Source organism: Mobula birostris, chromosome 3, assembly GCF_030028105.1.
Source record: "Mobula birostris isolate sMobBir1 chromosome 3, sMobBir1.hap1, whole genome shotgun sequence".
Lineage (NCBI taxonomy): Eukaryota > Metazoa > Chordata > Chondrichthyes > Myliobatiformes > Myliobatidae > Mobula > Mobula birostris.
Genome location: NC_092372.1, coordinates 3,500,379 through 3,519,477, shown reverse-complemented (window position 1 = coordinate 3,519,477; position 19,099 = coordinate 3,500,379). Strand labels below are relative to the sequence as shown.

Below are 19,099 nucleotides of genomic sequence, written 5' to 3'. Positions count from 1 at the left end.
TGGGGTTTCCTCACTTCCTCAGGACATTCTATTAGCAATGCTACGTTTGTACAGAATCTCCGCACTGCCTTGCAACTTCCAAAAACATTGGCCATTATCAAGTGCTCTGCTCATACCCACCAGACTGATAAAATCTCCACCCGTAATGCCATGGCCGATGAGGCTGCCAAAGCCACAGCCCAGACACTCGAAATTATAGTCCCATCGGTGCCCCACCAAAACCCCCTGCGCCTCTCAGACAGCACGGGTATGCCAGACGTGCAAGCCTTCCGTACGCTCCAGGGGGACACCCCTGAGGAGCAGCGCAGACTGTGGTCACAGACGGGTCTCTGGTACACCCCTGCGGGACAGGTCTGCGTCCTGACCCAATTTCTACCAATCCTCCTTGATTATGTTCATAGTTGTACTCACCTCAGAAAGGAGGGAAGGGTGAACAGTTTACTGCAAACATGGTGGCATCCGAAATTAATGGCAGCAAAGAGGGCAAAAGCATGTTTAATATGCTGTAAGAATAACGTGGGAAAGGGGCAAAAGCATGTTTAATGTGCTGTAAGAATAACGTGGGAAAGGGGCAAAAGCATGTTTAATGTGCTGTAAGAATAACGTGGGAAAGGGGACATCATGTGTGTCAGGCGCTACTCCCTTACCTGGAGGCCCCTTTTCATGTTTGCAAATTGATTTTATTGAACTACCTGCAGTACAATGTTACAAATATTGCTTAGTGATCATAGACATGTTTAGTAGATGGATCGAGGCAATCCCTGCCACAAATAATACAGCCCTGACAGCAGCTAAAATACTCTGGCAAGAAGTAATCCCCCAGTATGGGCTACCAGAAACATGGAGCTCAGATAACGGTCCCCACTTTGCAGCAAAAATTAAATGAGGAAATATGCAATGCCTTATCCATTCAATAACAATTCCATTGCTCTCACCACCTGTGTTGGGCATGCCAAATGGTAATCATGCCAAGTGGTTAAGGCGTTCATCTAGTGATCTGAAGGTTGCTAGTTCGAACCTCAGCTGTGGCAGCATGTTTGTGCCCTTGAGCAAGGCACTTAACCACACATTGCTCTAGTGTCTGTGCGAGGAGTGGCGCCCCACACAGACTTCCAATCTGTGCCTTATAAGGCATGAAAATGCCCGACGCAGACCTCTCATGGTCTGAGTCGACATTTCCCCACCACCACCACCACCCCCAGGCTGCAGGTATAGTGGAGAGGGCAAATGGTATGTTAAAAACCAAATTGGCAAAACTCGCAGCCTTAATTAGTTAAAGATATTGCCATTAGCATTATTGCATATGAGGGTCACCCCCCGAGAAAAAAACTGGATTGTCACTAACTGAAATCATCTTCAGGAAGCCCCTAAAGACTTAACTTTATTAAGTGGGTGAAGGTTTTTTTTACAACGACCCTTTGGCTGCGATTCTCACTAATGGTATTAGGTTGGATAATTTTAGAATTCTGAGGGGCAGTCGGCAGGGCTGCCCTTTATCACCACGACTTTTCACACTAGTGACTGAGCCATTGGCTGAGGCTGTTCAGCGAGACCCCAAAGTATCTGCTCCAGACATAGGACTAAAGTCACATGAAATTACATTGTATGCGGATGACGTTCTAATTTTCTTATCAAGCACTGCTATATCAGTGCAGCACCTTATACAATGCACCAATTCATTTAGCGCCTTTTCAGGTTATAAAATCAACTTTACTAAGTCAGAGGCTATGCCTCTGGGGAATCTGCAGCAGGTACCTGACGCTCAGGGTGTTTTCCCCTTCAAATGGTCACAGACAGGTTTTGTTTACTTAGGCATATTTATCACACCCATGTTTGATCAACTGTTCGAAGCTAACTTTACACAGTTATTTGACAAAATCAAACAGGATCTTGAGCGATGGAGCACTCCTCCCATTTCTTGGCTTGGCCGAATACCCTTGCTCAAAATGAACATTCTTCCTCGTCTGCTCTACCCAATACGAATGATTCCAGTCATTTTCACCCAACAAACACTTAAAAAAAATAGATGGCTGGTTTGTTTTTTCATCTGGAACAAAAAAAGACCCTGTATAAAATGTCCAAGTTACAGCTCCCAGTAGTCGAGGGGATCTGGATTTTCCAGACATCAAAAAATATCAATTAAGTTCCTTTTTATCTTATGTGCTTGACTGGGTTTGCAGGGACCCCTCCTCAGTTTGGCTAGACATTGAAGCTTCACAAGCAAAATGCCCTCTTATTAATTTGCTTTTCCTCAATAAGATGAAACTAGTTAAGGAATATTGTCGCAATCCGGTAACGATACAGTCAGGGTTTGGAGGGCAGTGCGACAAATTGAGGGCAATGCAGCAAAACCATCACCCTTCACTCCAATAACCGGCAGTCCAGATTTTCAGCCTGGCATAATGGATTCTGGATTTAAACTTTGGATTTCTAAGGGTATTTCCCATCTCGGAGATTTGTTTCATGAAGGAACGATGACGTCTTTTAGTCAAACAGTACAGAAATTTAACATACCCAACAAAGATCTTTTTCATTTCTTTCAGATAATATACAGAAAACTGATTTCTATAGTTCTGACATAGAAAAGAGGGTGTTTCATTCTAGGAGAGAAGTCTCCATTAGTACTTTTTACAGCATCCTGAGGGAATGTTCCTGTGGAGAGGCTGAGCAGCTGGGAAGGGTCTGGGAGGAAGAGCTGGGAGCAGAAATTACAGCTGAAACATGGGAAGACATCTGTGATAATGCAAAGATGATTTCAGTTTGTAATAGAACTAAAGTATTGCAACTCAAAATTCTGCATGGAGCCCATCTGACTCCAGATCGTCTCTCGAAATTTAAGACGGGGGGTTTCTCCAATGTGCTCTAAATGTAAAGTAAATACCAGAACTGCTTTGGACTTGTCCCAAACTTCAGGCATACTGGAGTGATATTTTGGGTGAAATGAAAAAGATTCTGAAGATGGAGTTTGAACTGGATCCACTGTCTTTTCTCTTAGGCCGACCCAGCAGTCGTATTATTAATGCACATCAGAAAAAAACTTTTTAACATCCTGACTTTTTGTGCGAGGAAGAACATTTTACTTTGTTGGATATCCGATAAGGCCTCCAGACTTTTTGGTTGGTGTAAATTAATCATGGAATACATTCCTTTGGACTTTTTGACATGTATGGTACACTCAAAAACAAATATTTTTCATAAAACATGGCAACCTTTTCTGCAGTATGTAGATGCAAACCTGTCTGCTATAATAATAAGGGCTTTTGTATAGGATGTTGTGGTGATGTCTATATTTTGATGGAAGTGTTCTGATGCCTGAAATCTGTGAGGTGAAGAAATGTAAATGTAAGTGTATCTGGAAATTGAAAGTTTTGTTATGCTGAGCAAAAAAAAATTTAAATTATATTTAAAAACTGGCTTCGAGTTGATGGATCTTAGATAAGGGTGCTATCCAAAGATGATTGCTAGCACCAATGATTTTCAGATATTGCTCTACGAATACAGCGTAGAATTGCCAAAACGTACTAATAACATCAGACTCCAGGATGTGGAAAACAAGAAGGATGATGCCAGTCAACTACAACAGAACACAGATTAGGTATCAGAATGACAGACATAATGCAATTTAATGCAGAGAAATGTTGCCCAATTCATTATGGCAGAAGAACCTGGTGAGTAATATAGATTTAATAATGCTGTTTGAAATGTGCTCAGGAACCATGAACACTTCCTACTGATGGATTGTTAGTCCCACTCCCATCAGGGAGGAGGCTACGTAGCATCCACGCCAGGACCACCAGACTCAAAAACAGTTACTTTCCCCAAGCAGTAAGGCTGATCAACACCTCCACCCACTAACCCATCCCTCCACACCCCAACCACCACTACCTTATCATTCCTATCAGAGTCACCCTATGTACAGACACTCCTGTGCCTGGTCCACTTTATGGACATACAATCAACGTACACAAGGACCCCCATTACCCATTGCACGCTCTCTTTCTCATTGCTAAAATGAAGAAAGAAGCACAGGAGCCTGAGGACAGACACTCAACATTTCAGGAACAGTTTCTTTCCCTCTGCCATCAGATTTCTGAATGGACAATGAACCCATGAACACTACCTCACTATCTTTCCTCTCTTTTTGCACTCGTTATTTTTTATATATGCTTATTTTAATTTATAGTTTTTATTATGTATTGTAATGCACCAAAGCTGCAAAACAACAAATTTCATGACATACTGTATGCCAGTGATATTAAACCTAATTCTAAATAAGTTATCTTATGTATTAATATTTATTAAGTTTTAATTATTGTGTTCTTTATCTAACCCAGGTTCAATTCCCATCACTGCCTGTGAGAATTTGTACGTTCTCTCTGTGTTCGGGCAGGCTTCCTCCAGGTGCTCTGGTTTCCTCCCACATTCCGAAGCTGCACCGGTTGGTTGACTAATCAGTCATTATAAATTGTCCCCTAATTAGCCCAAGGTTAAATCAGACGTCACGGCACAAAGGTCTGGAAGGGCTGTATTGCAGTAAAATAAAATGGAGGTGTTTTCTGTGCTACACTAGATCTGGAGTGACAGTTATTTCCCTCTCCTCTATGCCTGTGTACTGTACTGGAAATGACATTAAACAATCTTAACTTGAATTGAACAAAGGGAGCTGGGAGTTCATCTTTGAAGCTACAGGGCGTAATGAGGGTGTAGGCACAGTAGAAAAGGAACGCAACCTTGTTCTTCATAGACAGAGGTAATGAGCACAGATGTCGGGAAATAGTACAGATGCGTACGGCTGTAGAGGAGATTTGCAAACTTTTCATGAAGCTCTAGTTAATATTTCAACTGGAAATATTGTGTTAAGAGTTGATCACTGTACTTCAGTACAGGTTCAAGGGTTCAGACACAGTTGCTGGAATGGTTCCAGGAATTAGGAATTTTAGCTGCTAGGTTAGATAAGCTGGAAAAGTTCTGGAAGTAAAGGAGATTAAAAGGCATATTTCATGTATTGTACAAGATCACAACAGATACAAGTAAGATAGACAAAGAAAAACAATCAAAATTATGTATGATGAGTCATCATTAATGAATGATCCTCTTAAACTGACTGAATTTACAAAACAATTGGTTCCGGTTAATTGGGACACATCAGGACCAATACATTTTGGCCCAGTTCAGCGGCTTCCCCAATTAGTGGTTTCATGGAAACAGTTAAAAGGTATAAAAAAAGACAAACTGCCATTTAATTGAGTAACAAATTATGTACTTAAATGAAATAAAGAACAAATTAGAAAACTGCCAATACCCCTAAAGTACTGTAAAACAGTGTATTAATTCCTAATAGATATCGATGGAGGAATTCATTTGCTGTGATTGACTGTGAACATATCAGTGCATACACCTGGTGCAGATAATGGACTGCCTTCATACAGTTCCTTAGAGACAATTGCATCCTCGAAATCTTGATTTTCATTGTAACATTCAAGATGATTGTCAATGCCTACATAACTCCCAACTTGTTGAAGTAACGAACAGAGAAAGCGACAGCACATTACAGGCTCTTTGGCCCACAGTGTTGCGAGACCATGTAACCTACTCTAGAAACTGCCTAGAATTTCCCTACTAATAGCCCTCTATTTTTCTAAGCTCCATGTACCTATTTAAGAGTCCCTTAAAAGACCCTATTGTATCCACCTCCACTAGCGTCACTGGCAGTGCATTCCACGCACTTACCACTCTGTGTGAAAGGCTTACCCCCAACATCCCCCTGTACCTACTTCCAAACACCTTAAAACTATGCCCCTTCATGTTAGCCACTTCAGCCCTGGGAAAAAGCCTCTGGTTATCCACACAATCAATGACTCTCATCATCTTATACACCTTTATCAAGTCATTTCTCATCCTCCATCGCTCCAAGGAGAAAAGGCCAAGTTCACTCAACCTATTCTCATAAGGCATGCTCTCTAATCCAGGCAACATCCTTGTAAATCACCTCTGCACCCTTTCTATAGTATCCTCATCCTCCCTGTAATGAAGTGAGCAGAACTGAACACAGTACTCCAATTGGGGTCTAACTAAAGTCTGATACAGCTGTAACATTATCTTTGGGCGCTTGAACTCAATGCCACAATTGATGACGGTCAACAAACTGTCAACCTGCATAACAGCTTTGAGTGTCCTATTGACACGGACCCCAAGATCTCTCTGATCCTCCACACTGCCAAGAGTCTTACCATTATTATATTCTTTCTTCAAATTTGACTTACCAAAATGAACCACTTCATATTTATCTGGGTTGAACTCCATATGCCACTTCTCAGCCCAGTTTTGCATCCTATCAATGTCCCACTGTAACCTCTGACAGCCCTCCAGACTATCCACAACACCCCCAACCTTTGTATCATCAACAAACTTTCTACCCACCCTTCTACTTCCTCATCCAGGTCACATAAAAATGACAAAGAGGAGGAGCCCCAAAACAGATCCCTGTGGAACACCACTGGTCATCATCCTCCATGCAAAATACAAACTATCTACAACCACTCTTTGCTTTCTGTGGGCAAACCAATTCTGGATCCACCAAAAAAAAAGGTCTCCTTGGATCCCATGCCTCCCTACTTTCTGAAGAAGCCTTGTATGGGGAACCTTATCAAATGCTTTCCTGAAATCCATATACACTACATTCATTGTTCTACCTTTTCAATGTGTTTAGTACATCCTCAAAGAATTCAATCAGGCTTGTACGACATGACCTGCCTTTGACAAAGCCATGATGACTATTCCTAATCAGATTATGTCTCTCCAAATGCTCATAAATCCAGCTTCTCAGGACTTCTCCAACAATTTCCTTCCACTGAAGAAAGTCTCACTGGTCTACAATTTCACAATTCTATCTCCTTTACTATAATATTGGAGAGGGATAGGAACAGACAAGTTAGGAAAGCGTTTAATTAGAGAAAGGGCAAATATGAAGCTATCAGGCAGGAACTTTGAAGCAAACATTGGGAACAGATGTTCTCAGGGAAACGTATGGAAGAAATGTGGCAAATGTTCAGAGGATATTTGCGTGGAGTTCTGAGACAGGGAAAGAAGGTAAGGTACAGGAACCATGGTTTACAAAGGCTGTTGTAAATCTCGTCAGGAAGAAGAGCTTATGAAAGGTTCAAAAAACTAGGTAATGATAGAGATCTAGAAGATTATAAAGCTAGCAGGAAGGAGTTTAAGAATGAACTTAGGAGAGCCAGAAGGGGCCATGAGAAGGCCTTGGCAGACAGAACCCCAAGCCATTCTACAAGTATCTGAAGAGCAAGAGGATAAGACGTGAGAGAATAGGACCAATCAAGTGTGACAGTGGAAAAGTGTGTATGGAACCGGAGGAGATAGCAGAGGTACTTAATGAATACTTTGTTTCAGTATTCACTATGGAAAAGGATCTTGGCGATCGTAGGGATGACTTACAGTGGACTGAAAAGCTTGAGCATGTAGATATAAGCAAGAGGATGTGCTTAAACTGCGAATGTTTTATGAAGACAGGACGCAACTGTATCAGACAGTGGAAGAGACGACTACAGACATGAAGGACAGAGGGTTGTCCGTCAGCGTGATCAAACAGAGGGAAAGCTTGGCTGAGCAGCTATCCCGCTCTGCTTGGGAAATAGTGAGAGAGTCGAGAAAGCAGGGGACGGGAAGAGGGCGAGAGAAGAATATCAGGACTGTGTGTTTTCCCGAAGATAGCCCTCACCCTCTCCAGAAGAGCCATAAGGTCTGACTAATTTCAAAAGTGTTGATAAGCTAAACAGAAGCAAAAATAGACAGTGCTATACTTATCTCAAGAAATACATATATTTATATTGTACTTATTTGTACTTATTGCATCAGAATCAGGTTTATTATCACCAGCATGTGACCTGAAATTTGTTAACTTAGCAGCAGCAGTTCAAAGCAATACATAATCTAGCAGAGAAAAAAATAACAAATAAAATTTTTAAAAAGTAAATCAATTACATATATTGAACAGATAAAAAAAAAGTGCAAAAACAGAAATACCGTATATTAAAAAAAAGTGAGGTAGTGTCCAAGGGTTCAATGTCCATTTAGGAATCAGATGGCAGAGGGGAAGAAGCTGTTCCTGAATTGCTGAGTGTGTGCCTTCAGGCTTCTGTACCTCCTACCTGATGGTAACAATGAGAAGAGGGCATGTCCTGGGTGCTGGAGGTCTCTAATAATGGACGCTGCCTTTCTGAGACACCGCTCCCTAAAGATGTCCTGGGTACTTTGTAGGCTAGTACCCAAGATGGAGATGACTAGATTTACAACCTTCTGCAGCTTCTTTCAGCCTGTGTGATAGCTCCTTCATACCAGACAGTGATGCAGCCTGTCAGAATGCTCTCCATGATACAACTATAGAAGTTTTTCAGTGTATTTGTTGACATGCCAAATCTCTTCAAACTGCTAATGAAGTATAGTCACTGTCTTGCCTTCTTTATAACTACATCCACATGTTGGGACCAGGTTAGGTCCTCAGAGATCTTGACATCCAGGAACTTGAAACTGCTCACTCTCTCCACTTCTGGTCCCTCTATGAGGATTGGTATGTGTCCCTTCGTCTTACTCTTCCTGAAGTCCACAATCAGCTCTTTCATCTTACTGATGTTGAGTGCCAGGTTTGTGCTGAAGCATCACTCCACTCCTGTTTGCCCTATCATCCCTGAGATTCTACCAACATTGGTTGTATCGTCAGCAAATTTATAGATGGAAATCTTCCTAAACAGACCTAACAAACTCCACCCCATCTAAACCCCTTGCCCTAAGGAGATGCCAGTCAATATTCGGAAAGTTAAGATCATCCATCACAACAAACCTATTATTGCGTCATTCCAGAATATGCCTCCCTATCTGCTCCTCGATGTCTCTGTTACTATTGGGTATCTATTGTTTCATTTTCACTTCTGGCCATTTCTTGCATCGCCAATGTTCTGAATTATCTTACTGCTGATTTCTTGCCAACTGTCACTGACAAAAATCACTATTTTTTGAACATGGATACATGCAGCTGATGTTATTTAACAACTGATAGCTCTAAGCACAGCGTAGTATCTAATGGCCACACAAGTGCACATGAGTGACTCTAGTTAGAAACTGTTCGGCAACAGTCCCCTGTCCGAATTAGGCAGCACAGTGTCCCAAATAAATAAAGGGAACCATGACTATTTTCTCAATTTAGTTTTTGTTCTTTAAGAGTTGTCCGAAATAAATAGCTGTCCAACTAACCAACGGCCAAATTAGCAGGAATCTACTGTAATAGGAATTGAGAAAATGAAGTAGTTTGGAATGCTAGAGTCAGTATAGTGTAACAGCTGTGCAAACAAGTGGAATACAAAGGGATCTAGGAGAACGACAACAGGTCATTAGGTAGGTACAAGTTCTTTAAAAGACAAATAGTAATTGGACATTATTGCAAGGGTGGTTGGAATGCAGAAAAAGGGAAGTATTTTTACAATCACACACGATATTGACGGGACCCCACCTGGAGTACTGCGCAGTGTTAATCCTTTCCATTTACAGAAAGACATACTGGCAATAGATGCAGTCCAAACTGGTTCACCAGACTTCTCCTGAGTTAAGATGGCTGCATTATCACAAACATCTAAAGAAGCTGGACCTGTACTCTTTGAATTTTACAAGAATGAAAGGTGACCTTATTGTAAACATTAAGACCATAAGATATAGGAGCAGAAGTAGGCCATTCAGCCAATCAAGTCTGCTCCACCATTCAATCATGGGCTGCCCTCTACTACCGCTCCTGGCTTCTTCTAGTTGTCCAGTCCAATTTACAACCTCAGCTTGAATGCCAAGAACTGAACTTTCTAGACCAACCTCACATATGGGACTTTGCAAAGGCCTTGCTTGAGTCCACGTAGACAACATCCACTGCCTTGCCTTCGTCAACGTTCCCAGTAACTTTCTCAAAAAACTATTTAGACACAACCTACCACACACAAAGCCTCATCAGTACCTGTCTATCTAAATAATTATTTAACCAGTCTCTCAAATACTTCAATAACATTCCCTTGACTGATGTTAGGCTCACCTGCCTATAATTTCCTGGCCTTTTCTGAGAATCCTTCTTAAACGGCGGAACAATATTAGCAGCCCTCCAATCTGTCAGCACCTCACCCGTGGCTGGGGATGATTTAAATATTTCTGGCAGGGCCCCTACAATTTCTGCACTCGCCTCCCACGGGTTTGAGAAAACACATCATTAGGCCCTGCGGATTTATATCCTCTAATGTGCCTCAAGACAGCAAACACCTCTTCCTCTGTATTCTGTATGGGGTCCATGACCACACTGCTGCATTGCCTCACATATATAGACTCTGTACCCATCTCCAGAGTAAATACAGATGCCAAAAAACCCATTTACCATGCCTCCCATCTCTTTCGGCTGATTTTCTAGACGACCAATTTTGTCCCTTGCCATCCTTGTACTCTTAGTATATCTGTAGAAGGCCTTAGGATTCTCCTTCACTTTGTCTGCTAGAGCAACCTCATGTCTTCTCTTAGCTCTCATGATTTCCTTCTTGCATTTCTTATGCACCTCAAGCACCTCATTTGTTCCTACTTGCCTACACATACTACGCACCTCCTCCTTTTTTCTCTTAACCAGGACTTTAATATCAAAAGCCAAAGTTCCCTAAACTTGTTATCCTTGCCTCTTATTCTGACAGGAACATCCAAACCCTCCACTCTCAAAATTTCCTGCTTCTGTTTTGAGTCTGGACATGAACTTAGCAATGAACAGCTTGGTTTGGAGAGGCAATGATCCATGATAGCAGCAAGGCTGCCCAATGCTAAGGTCAAGGCAAGAGCAGGCCATTGGCAAATTATTTTACAATTATCACATGTACCAAGGTACAGCAAAAAATCTTTCCTTTCATGCCAACCTTGAAGATCATTTCGTGACAACAGTTCGAAAAGAATAACAGAACAGAGAATAAAGTGTTCTGGTTACAGAGAAAATGTCGTGCAGGTAGACAATAAGGTGCAAAGCCATAGCAAAGTAGATTGTGAGGTCTATCATATCATATGTATTGAACATAGGAAATTACAGCATAATACAGGCCCTTCAGCCCACAATCTTGTGCTGACCTTTTAACCTACTCTTTTAAAAAACAAAGCTTCCTTCCTATATAGCCTTCCATTTTTCTACCATCCATGTGCCTATCTAAGAGATTCTTAACTGTCCCTAACGCATCTGCCTCTACCACCATCCCATGTTATTCTTGAGTTATAACGAGAAAAATACTTGATGGTGAACTCGAGGCCATCACTATATTTAAACGACTAACTTTATTTATTACACGTACATCAAAACATACTAAGATGTGTGGTTTACGTCAAATCAAATCAGTGGGGATTATGCTGGGCAGTCCACAAATATCACCAACAGAACATGCCCACAATTCACTAACACTAACCATTTGTCACCTGTCACCAGCAGAACATGCCCATAACTCACTAACACTAACCATGTGTCACTTCTGTCACCAGCAGAGCATTCCCACAACTAACACTAACTGTATGTCACTTCTGTCACCAACAGAACATGCCCACAACTCACTAACACTAACCGCATGTCTTTGACATGTGGGAGGAAACCCACATAGTCACGGTGAGAACAGACAATCCCATTATAGACAGCGGTGGGAACCGAACTCGGACCTTACAGCTGGTGTCACATAATGCTCCGCTAACCATATTACCGTAGACGTAACAAATACAAGTAAATAATTAAACAAAATAAGAGCACAAGAATGGGTAAATACACTGGCATTGACTAATAATCAGCCAATGGTCAGAAAAAGAAAGTAAAAATAAACTGGTCATCTTGAAAGGGGTTCAGCAGGGATTGTGCTGGGGCCCCAGCTGTTTGCATCCTATACCAATGATTTGGATGAAAGAATCAAAATTACAGATGATACATAGAACATAGAATAGTATAGCGCAGTACAGGCCCTTCGGCCCACAATGTTGTGCCAACCTTCAAACCCTGCCTCCCATATAAGCTCCCACCTTAGATTTCTCCATATATCTGTCTAGTAGTCTCTGAAACTTCACTAGTGTATCTGCCTCCACCATTGACTCAGGCACTGCATTCCACGCACCAACCACTCTCTGAGTAAAAAACCTTCCTCTAATATCCCCCTTGAACTTCCCACCCCTTACCTTGAAGCCATGTCCTCCTGTATTGAGCAGTGGTGCCCTGGGGAAGAGGCGCTGGCTATCCACTCTATCTATTCCTCTTATTATCTTGTACACCTCTATCATGTCTCCTCTCATCCTCCTTCTCTCCAAAGAGTAAAGCCCTAGCTCCCTTAATCCCTGCTCATAATGCATACTTTCTAAACCAGGCAGCATCCTGGTAAATCTCCTCTGTACGCTTTCCAATGCTTCCACATCCTTCCTATAGTGAGGTGACCAGAGATGGTTGGCAGAGAAATATATTCTGGGAAAAAATGGGAGGACATTTTGGAAAAGAGAGACTGAAAGCTGCTGGTTTTCAGAGAGACCAGTGCTTCTTTGTACACAAATCACTGAAAGTTCACAAAAGGAATTTGAGTAAGGGGTAAACGCAGTGAAAATTTACCAAGAATATTGTAAGTCTGATCTTTCGATCTGTTAAGACTTCTTGTCACCCAGCATACATGTACGACCTGTCTGAATGCCCTGATGCCCCCTCACCCACACCCCATTCCCCACTCAAAGACACACTCATCCTGCAATGGTCACTTGTCATTGTCATTGCTGCTCTTTCCCTTATTAATAGGAGTGTTTGTTTTTTTTTAATAATAGTGCCAGTAACATGACACTGTTTTGTTTCATTTCCTGAACATGCTAATACATTGAAAGAGTGGTGAAGGGCATCAACTCAGCAACATCATCTGTTTAATCCATTTAAAATTTAAGAATAAAAAAAATTGAACATGAACCCTAGGATAAGGTAGTGACAAAAATAGGGTAGTGAAAGTTCACCAGATTGATTTCTGAAATTTGGGCCAGAAAAGGTTTAAGTTCTGAGAAGAGATCAAATACATTTGCCCTTTACTCACTGGAATTTAAACAAACATACAAAATTCTTCTTCCAGACCTAATCAGTTCCCCTCTACCACCACTCTGCTCCATTTAGCAGAATTAGTCCTTACTCTTAATAGTTTCTCCTTTGGCTCCTCCCACTTCCTCCAAACTAAAGGTGTAGCTATGGGCACCCGTATGGGTCCTAGCTATGCCTGCCTTTTTGTTGGCTTTGTGGAACAATCTATGTTCCGTGCCTATTCTGGTATTTGTCCCCCACTTTTCCTTCGCTACATTGACGACTGCATTGGCGCTGCTTCCTGCACGCATGCTGAACTCGTTGACTTCATTAACTTTGCCTCCAACTTTCACCCTGCCCTCAAGTTTACCTGGTCCATTTCCGACACCTCCCTCCCCTTTCTGGATCTTTCTGTCTCTATCTCTGGAGACAGCTTATCTACTGATGTCTACTATAAGCCTACAGACTCTCACAGCTATCTGGACTATTCCTCTTCTCACCCTGTCTCTTGCAAAAATGCCATCCCCTTCTCACAATTCCTCCGTCTCCGCCGCATCTGCTCTCAGGATGAGGCTTTTCATTCCAGGACGAGGGAGATGTCCTCCTTTTTTAAAGAAAGGGGCTTTCCTTCCTCCACCATCAACTCTGCTCTCAAACACATCTCCCCCATTTCACGCACATCTGCTCTCACTCCATCCTCCCGTCACCCCACTAGGAATAGGGTTCCCCTGGTCCTCACCTACCATCCCACCAACCTCAAGGTCCAACATATTATTCTCCGTAACTTCCGCCACCTCTAACGGGATCCCACCACTAAGCACATCTTTCCCTCCCCCCCTCTCTCTGCATTCCGCAGGGATCGCTCCCTACGCGACTCCCTTGTCCATTTGTCCCCCCCCCATCCCTCCCCACTGATCTCCCTCCTGGCACTTATCCGTGTAAGCGGAACAAGTGCTACACATGCCCTTACACTTCCTCCCTTACCACCATTCAGGGCCCCAGACAGTCCTTCCAGGTGAGGCAACACTTCACCTGTGAGTCGGCTGGGGTGATATACTGCGTCCGGTGCTCCCGATGTGGCCTTCTATATATTGGCGAGACCCGATGCAGACTGGGAGACCGCTTTGCTGAACACCTACGCTCTGTCCGCCAGAGAAAGCAGGATCTCCCTGTGGCCACACATTTTAATTCCACATCCCATTCCCATTCTGATATGTCTATCCAAGGCCTCCTCTACTGTAAAGATAAAGCCACACTCAGGTTGGAGGAACAACACCTTATATTCTGTCTGGGTAGCCTCCAACCTGATGGCATGAACATCGACTTCTCTAACTTCCGCTAATGCCCCACCTCCCCCTCGTACTCCATCCGTTATTTATTTTTATACACACATTCTCTCTCTCACTCTCCTTTTTCTCCCTCTGTCCCTCTGACTATACCCCTTGCCCATCCCCTGGGTTTTTCCCCCTCCCCCTTTTCCTTCTCCTTGGGCCTCCTGTCCCATGCTCCTCTCGTATCCCTTTTGCCAATCACCTGCCCAGCTGTTGGCTCCATCCCTCCCCCTCCTGTCTTCTCCTATCATTTTGGATCTCCCCCTCCCCCTCCAACTTTCAAATCTCTTACTAGCTCTTCCTTCAGTTAGTCCTGACGAAGGGTCTCGGCCTGAAACGTCGACTGTACCTCTTCCTAGAGATGCTGCCTGTCCTGCTGCGTTCACCAGCAACTTTTATGTGTGTTGCTTGAATTTCCAGCATCTACAGAATTCCTCGTGTTTAAATTCTTCTTCTTCTGACTTATAATGGTGGTTGCAGTCCAACTTAAAGGTGCACTACCGCCACCAACTGGATTGGAGTGTCATGTAGAGAGTTGGGAAATAAAACCCTTACTATATCTTAATCAAATGAAAGCTAAATTACCCCAAAAAGCCCTATGGATTTTAAATAATGAAAGACAATATTATGAATTAAAGTCACTTCCATAACTTTGTAAAGTTTGTAAAGCTGGTAGTGCAGCCTGCGTTTGCTTTCTGTCAACCTTGTGTGCCTCACATTGTAAAAGAATGTGTTCAGCTGTTTCATAATAACAACAAATCCGACACACCACAGAGTGAGGTTTTCCAACAATGATTAAGCATAGCCTACCCAATTCTAAGTCGAGTCAATACAATTCCTCCCCTTCTCGTCTTCCCCCTTCTCCCATCAATCCAGCAGTTTTAAGTACTCTCTAAAGGGGTCTCCCCTCATGCCCATTATCCCTCAAGTCTTACCACAATCCCCTAATTCTGAGCCCCACCAACCCCTTAGCTTTGGATTTGCTAAGTGCAAAGTCTATATCCACAGATGAACTTTTAACAGTTTTTTTGACCAAACAATCAACTCGCGTATTCCCCTCCACACCACTGTGTGCAGGGACCCAGAAGAGGAAGACATGTAGACTAATACTTTGAATGTGAAATAAAGTTTGAAGAGCTTCCAGCAGTAAATCTGACCTGCTGCAAGAATGACCTGTTTTAAGACTAATCAAAACTGAAAAAGAATCTGAATAAATTATAACTTTGCAAGGGCAGATTTCCTCCACCCACTGCAAGCCCAAAATAATGGCAACCAGTTCTGCAGTATACAATGATAAATAGTAAGATGTTTTTTTACTGTTACCTGTAATTTAAAACAAACACTCTGACATTCCCTGCAAAATTATATTTCGATCAGTAAAAATGGTGAACATATCACAATGATTTTCCTTAACATACTGATGGACCAACAGACTCTCGGGCATAGCAGGATCCTTGGATTTCATTAAATCATGCAACCTAAAATCAACTAAAGCCATTGGAAAAAACTATGGTGGGTGGGGTCACCAAAAAAGCTGCAGCAAGACAAATTACACAATCCATACTAAATTCTTACAAAGGGCAGGGAAGGTATTTGAGTAGGTGGTTCATTATTTGGAGTGTGATGAACCTTTGAATTATTTCCTTCAAGTAAACTAGATAAGCTCTGTTACTGAGAAGACCTGTGAATCAAGATAAGGTATTTCTGGAAAGTGTGGCCAAAGTAAATGATTAAACATAATCTTATTTAATGGCTTACACCTGCTTCACTTTCTTATCTTCTTGTGTATTTTCTTATGACAGGAAACAGGAAATGATAGACCTGTCCACCTTCCATCTGCTATTGGTAAAACACTAGTACCTATCATCAAGATATTTTAAAAATATATAAGCAGAGTCAACTTTTTTATGGAAAAGAAACTTAACAGAATGCTGTGAGGATTTAAGGAGCAGATGGACTGAAAATAAGACAAAGAAAATACAAACATAGTGCCATGTAAAAGATTACTGTAACTCAGCCATGGATAGTCCCAAGCCCGGCTACGAAAGGAGAAGAGTTGGTCATGGGGTGAGCAGCCTCATCCCGTAAAAGCCTGGAGCTACAGAAAGGCTCCAAAAACTTTATCTCTGTCAGAGGAAGGACCTTTGTCTAGAAGATATATGAAGTCGTGTGGTGAAAATGGAAGCCACAGAGCCAATCAACCTTCAGCTCAGGGCAGAGGACTCTGGTGAGCTCCTTTTGGCAGCCTACACCCCAGTAGGGGTGACGAGCTTAAGAAGAAGGTGGTTACTGTACGTAACAATATATTAGCACCAGAGGACTGTCCAACAATGGACCATTTTCACTATAAGACAAAGGAACCGAATTAGTCTGCTCAGCCCGTCGATTCTGCTCCATCATGGCTGATTTATTATCCCTTGAAAATGTAAATTCAACCCCTTCACCTGCCTTCTCCCTGTCACTTCTGAAACCCCTTACTTCTAACTATTAACCTCTACTTTAAATATACCCAATGACTTGGCCTTCACAGCTGTCAGTGGTAAAGAACTCCACAGTTTCACTACCCAATGTGATCTGATCAATGCCTTAAGGCCTCAGCACTACATCTTTGCTTTTATAGTCCTCTCGAGATTAATACTAACTTTGCAACAGCCTTCTTTGCTTACCAACTCAACTTTAGGGAATACTGCACCCAGACTCCCAAGCCCCTTTGCACCTCCAATTTTTGAACTAGCTCCCCATTTTGAAAGTAATCTACGGCTTTATTCATTCTACCAAAGTGTATGAGTGTACACTTCCTCATATTATATTCCATCTGCCCATTCCCTAATCTGCCCAAATCCTTCTGCAGACTCATTGCTTCCTCAACAACATCAGTCAACACCTTTTTCTCCACACTGGGCTTCCTTGTTGCCTATTCACACCATCCTTTCCTTTTCAGTCCTGGGCTCCCCTACTGTCAGGCTCTCCTCATCTATTCCCTCTTCACTGGAACTCTCCCATACCCCACCACCCAGACCCCAGCCCATACACCCATCTCCCCAACAATCCCACGGCCCATACTTCACCACCCCTCACCCTAGACCCCCTCACACCCCAACCTGTACCTCATCCTCTCCCCCAGCCCCTCACCATCTGACATAGTCCTAGTTCAAGTTCAGTTTATTGTCACTCAACTGTATACACGTATACCCACCAATGAAATAACGTTCCTCCAGACCAAGGTACAGACAACACACACACACACACATAACACAAAGTGATATTGCCACAAATGAATTAATAATAAGGTATATTCCCAACGCAAGTTAAAAAGTTAAGAGTATAAAACTACTGACGCAAAGGTGATGAGACCGGGGTGTTGGCAGAGAACTTAGTCTTACGGCCTAGAGGAAGAAGCTGTTTCCTAACCTACAGTCCTTGTCCTAATGCTACGGTACCTCCTGTCTGATGGTAGGGGGGGCAAAGAGATTGTTGACCGGATAGGGGGGATCTGGGAACCCTAATGTCCTGCGTACGCAGCGATCCAGATAAATATCTCAGATGGGGGAACAGAGATCCCGATGATCCGTTCGTATCCCACCTCCGTCCCGTTCACCTCTCCCTCCGGACACTTACAAGGCAATGGCCCGCCCTGGTAGTAGAATTCCCCCCACCACCACCTCACTCTCTCCCTTCCGTCAGCCCCACCGCCAGTCCCGGATCTAGTCGTAACAGCACCACGCCCCCACCCCACCTCCGTCTGTACCATCCCCACATGGCCCCTCCGGTCCCGGTCTGTACCCGCACACGGACCCACGGTCCCGGTCTGTACCCACACACGGCCCCTCCGGTCCCGGTCTGTACCCGCACACGGACCCACGGTCCCAGTCTGTACCCACACACGGACCCACGGTCCCGGTCTGTACCCGCACACGGCCCCTCCGGTCCCGGTCTGTACCCGCACACAGACCCACGGTCCCGGTCTGTACCCGCACACGGCCCCTCCGGTCCCGGTCTGTACCCACACACGGACCCACGGTCCCGGTCTGTACCCGCACACGGCCCCTCCGGTCCCGGTCTGTACCCACACACGGACCCACGGTCCCGGTCTGTACCCGCACACGGCCCCTCCGGTCCCGGTCTGTACCCGCACACGGCCCCTCCGGTCCCGGTCTGTACCCGCACACGGACCAACGGTCCCGGATCTAGTCGTACCACCACCACGCCCCCCTCCGTCTGTACCATCCCCACACGGCCCCCGGTCCCGGTCTGTACCCCCACACGGCCCCCGGTCCCGGTCTCGGTCTGTACCCGCACACGGACCCCCCCGGTCCCGGTCTGTACCCACCCCACCCGCCCTGTACCCCCGTCCCGACGCCGCTCCGTACCGTTCACCTCAGCCGCTCTCGCCGCTCCGACCACGTCTGTCTTCCCCCCGACTGCCAGCTCCGCCCTGCCAAGGTTCCGTCCCGGGCCGGCCACGTCGATGTATCGCCATGGTTACGGTAACTGGAGGCCTACTTAGGGCGGCGATATCTGTAGCCTGTGGGATCGGCTTTTGGCTGCTGGCTTTCAGCTACGACAGGACCCCAGCCCTGCCTCTCTTACCGCACAGGTCGGCATTGCGAGTTTACGGCCCTTTTATGTTATTCGTGTTATAGAGCAAAGAAAGAGGCGCCTCGGCCCATCCTGTCCATTC

The 19,099-nt window shown here is 44.0% G+C and overlaps 1 protein-coding gene across 5 annotated transcripts in view; it reads right to left on the bottom strand.

The window, feature by feature from the left end:
- Positions 1 to 18,873, bottom strand: part of gne (glucosamine (UDP-N-acetyl)-2-epimerase/N-acetylmannosamine kinase) — a 140,314-nt gene extending 121,441 nt beyond the window's left edge. For 3 of the 5 annotated variants that reach the window (XR_011885311.1, XR_011885310.1, XM_072252154.1), the window contains exon 1: positions 18,789 to 18,873. The gene's annotated coding sequence lies outside the window, so the exon portion shown is untranslated. Of the gene's footprint in view, positions 1 to 18,307; positions 18,329 to 18,788 lie in introns of those variants that run through there. The other 2 variants (XM_072252155.1, XM_072252156.1) reach the window with 2 other exon arrangements.
- Positions 18,874 to 19,099: the final 226 nt, after the last annotated feature.